This window comes from Lissotriton vulgaris, chromosome 5, assembly GCF_964263255.1.
Source record: "Lissotriton vulgaris chromosome 5, aLisVul1.2, whole genome shotgun sequence".
Classification (NCBI taxonomy): Eukaryota; Metazoa; Chordata; class Amphibia; order Caudata; family Salamandridae; genus Lissotriton; species Lissotriton vulgaris.
Genome location: NC_141693.1, coordinates 1,941,262,144 through 1,941,266,410, shown reverse-complemented (window position 1 = coordinate 1,941,266,410; position 4,267 = coordinate 1,941,262,144). Strand labels below are relative to the sequence as shown.

At 50.6% G+C, this 4,267-nt stretch overlaps 1 long non-coding RNA gene across 1 annotated transcript; it reads left to right on the top strand.

Moving 5' to 3' along the window:
- Positions 1 to 438: 438 nt before the first annotated feature.
- On the top strand, positions 439 to 946 carry LOC147717816 (uncharacterized). Its single transcript, XR_015295822.1, has 3 exons — positions 439 to 589; positions 674 to 806; positions 883 to 946. It is a non-coding gene; the product is annotated as an uncharacterized LOC147717816 (long non-coding RNA).
- Positions 947 to 4,267: the final 3,321 nt, after the last annotated feature.

Genomic DNA, 4,267 nt, shown 5'->3' with positions numbered 1-4,267 from the left:
GAGACTATTGCGAGTTATCCACTCTTTATCCACACTGCAAGGAATCGTGGCGATTCCTTGCAGTGCCCGTGACTTTTAAGGTCAATGCGCATGCGCATTGAGCTTATGCGCATGCGCATTGACCTTAAAAGCGCGTGCGTGTGCACGTCCGTCTCCTAACAACACACACACACCCTCTCCCCCGCTCCGCCCCCTCCCGCCGTGTCGCATTTCTCTTTCTCCTCCCCCTCCCCTCTCTTCCTTCCGTCTAACGCCGTGTCGCACCTCTCCCCTCTCCGCCCCCTCCCCGCTCCGCCCCCTCCCCTTCCCTCCGTGTCGCATTTCTCCTCTCCCCTCTCCGCCCCCTCCCCTGCCCGCCGTGTTATTTTGTCCTTCGGACTCCTATGGGTTTTCGCTCTCCCTGTGTATACATACCAGTGCGAACCCCTCTGTGCGACACGCCCCTTCCCCACCTCCTCCCCCAGACCTATTGGACGATTCCACGTCACCTGGCCTCGCCCCCTCTCTACTTCCTTCCAGACATTTCTGGTCTCCCTGACTACGCCCGAGGCTCCTGACTGACCCGGAAGCACTCCATACACGTCCAGAGGTATGTGTATCATCAAGGCTGCTACTTTGGCTACTTGCGCTGGCCTCGCAGTCCTTTGACCAGTACCTCTCTCTCTCCCCTCAGATTCAGTATCGGCCATTTCGGTACCCCCGTGGATGTACCGTACTTTCAACCGGACAGAAGACATCGATTTTTGTCCGCCGGATCCACGTCCTTACCTACTACCCTGTTGCGAGTGGCTACAGAGACCAATCAGGTACACTGCCTCTAGCGCCCACCTCCCGTGATCACGCCTACCTGACCCAATGTCCTAAACCCCTGTTTCCCCACAGATCACAGCCCCCTCTGATGTGTGTTCGAGCCACCGCCGAGGACTTATTCACTACCGATGCCTCACAGGTATATTGCATGCAAGCGCCGCCATAATACCAACCACCCCCCTCCCCCCTATCAGCTTTCCACCTCCTCCCTTTGTTCCTCTACGCACGTGTCCCAAAGTTTTTTTTCAGCCTGTATTTCATAGCCTCACTTATGGCCCTATCTACTATTAGTTCTCCTACACGCGCTTTTAGTCTGCTCTGTAGCAGCTATCATTCCCCAACCTGCCATCAATTTCACAACGCGTGCTGCTTACACGCAGTTTAGTCCTGCCCATGTGCTACTCAGAGTACCAGTTGTTCCCGTACCTGTCATTTAACCATGCTACGTGCGCCGTAGACCTGTGCTTAGTCATGTTTGGTAATTTGTTTTTACTGCACCAACAGTTTACCTACATCCACATAGACGCTGGCTCTGTTTTATCGGTTCACATTCTCCTTATTATACTCAGGACACACACTATGGTTAATTTATCCCTTCAACGTTGCTTACAGTTCCGCTGGCTTCTCCTTGAAGACACCACTTGATTTAATACTGCGGAACTGCAATTCTTACCGTTTTTTTCATCAGTCCTTGCATACGCTGACCTTACTAATGGGGCATGCTTTTGCACCTTTGACTGCCTGACAGCGCGTCAGTCATCTCCCACTGCCCCACACTGATGTCTTCCTTACCTACCCCTCTCCTAATCCTACTCCTTTCCCTCCCCACTTCAGCACTGCCTCATCTTACCCGATGATCCTTAGGATGATCCTAACTTTACTGGATCGAAACGTCGTCGACTCCCCCAGCCCATTCAAAAGGCGCTATCTACAATGTGACCATCTTTACAAGTCAAGAATTTGTTCCCAATCAGGAGCATTCACATTGTATTCTATCACTGTATATGTTGAACACCTGTATTTTCTGCGCCGTTCACGCTGAGCACTTTTGTCACTTGCGTCGCTATTGTGCACATCACTTGCACCTTGTCTGCACCAAGTACAAATTGGGTTGTATCATTTTTACCCACAGTGCTGACTCACCCTCAACACCTCACCGCAACTCCTCACTCACCCTCACTTTCACTCATCCTCACTCAACAACACTCAACTTTACTCACCCTTAACGCCTCACCCAACACCTCACCTTCAATCACCATCAACATCTCACCCTCACTCACCCACAAAACATCAGCCTCAACACCTCACCCTCAATCACTCACCCTCAAACATTCACCCACACTCACCCTCCCTCACCCTCAATTCCTCACCCACACCCTCAACACTTCACCCTAAACACCTCACTCATCCTCAACGCCTCCCCCTCCCCCTAACTCACCCTCACCCTCACTCACCCTCAACACCTCACCATCACTAACACTCAACACCTCACCCTCACTAACTCTCAATTCCACAATCACCCTTCCCCTCACTCACCCTCACTAACACTAAAACACTCAATCACCCTCACTCTTACTCTCACTCACACTCTACACCTCAGCCTCACGCTCAATGACACACCCTCAACACCTCACCCTCACCCCCTCAACCTCACTCGCCCTCACCCTCAAACACTCACCCTCAACACCTCACACCCTCACCCTCAAATACTCACCCTCAACACCTCAACTTCACTCACTCTCAACACCTCACCCTCACTCACTCACCCTCAACACCTCACCCTCACTCACTCACACTCAATAACGCTCAACACCTCACCCTCAACACCTCACCATCAACACCTCACCATCAACACCTCACCCTTAACACCTCAACGTCAACACCTCACCCTCACTCACTCTGACTCACCCTCACCCTCACTCATCCTCACTCACAATCACTCACACTCAGTCACCCTCACTCACCCTCACTCACCCTCACTCACCCTCGACCCCTCACTCACCCTCACTCATCCTCACTCATCCTCAACACCTCACCCTCACCCTCATCCACCCTCAACCCCTCACCCTAACTCACAATAACACTCTCTCACCCTCACCCTCACTCACTCTCACTCACACTCATCCTCAACACCTCACTCACCCTCAACACCTCACTCACACTCAACTCCTCACTCACCCCCACCCTCACTCACCCTCAACCCCTCACCCTCACACAGTGCAATAGGTCTCGCAGGATTTTTTGTTAAAGCTTTTACATTTGCTTATTGCTTTTTTGATTTGTAATTCTTTTGCATTGCCTACAAAAAAAAAATGCAAAAGATTTAGAACAAAAAACCTATAAACAATTCTAAAAGCACTAACTCTAATGCTGCGAGACCTATTGCATTTCTAATGCTTGTTGTTAGTTCTATCTGTCGCACATGCAGACCCCAGAGGTAAGACTCCAAATATATAAACAGTCATCATTTGTCTTTAAGTTCCACTTCATCAAATGCAGTGCTTTAAATGGAAAAAGAGAAGTGCCAGTACTCCACAAATTGATTGGGGTGGAGCTTGGGAGGGGTGTGTCTGTGGCTCGTGGCTTTAAGGCAGCCTTGTACACTATCAGCATTTTCTTCTTCAATGTAAAGTGCCTCTGTGCCCTTGGCCAAGTTCTGCTCATAGCTGCAAGGTGTAATTGGTGTTTGTTGCTATTAAATACAGCGTGAACTTAGCCCGAGGGCATTCACGTGAGAAGCAGAAGTTTTGCAAAAGCAGACTTTTTTTTTATGACACATGGAGATTTAAGTGATTTGTCCTGGATCACAGGCTTTTGAGTCCACGCTGGGATTTCACCTGTGCTATAAAAACAAAGTATGCGTTCATGTAGAACTTGTGCTTCTCATGTGAAGCACTTTAATGCCCTCCTGCCAAGTTTGCGCTATATATAACTGCAAAAATAGACCAATGTGCCCTGCACACACAAGCCGAACTTGGCCGAAGGGCGTTAGGCGCTCTGACAGACAATGGCAAGTGTATTCCAGCCTGCAACCTTTCCCTATAACTGAAAGCGCGACAGTTCCAATGTGGAGAGCTCCAGCTGTCAAGCCACACGTGTCTTCCTGTCCTGTCGCGCTGTCAGGGTGTGAGCAGCGCCGGCCTGTAGCGTGGGCGAGCTGGGCCCAGGCCCATGGCGCCAGTATTCCAAGGGACGCACGGAGCTGTGCGCACTAAGGCAATACCAGCAGCAGAACCCCTGTCATCTTGCAACCGCCTTGTTCATGTCCCTGCCTCTGTCTGACTTGCCAGATTAGAGTTGTTTTAATCCTTTATGATTAGAGTTTTGGGCAATATTTTAACACCTCATTGCCCCTTTCTTCGCGCTCCATTCACCGTCTCACCCCTGCTGACACACACACGCAACAGACCCATCACCGTGAGGCAGTTAAGCTATCAGTGATTTAGGTGAGCTGGGG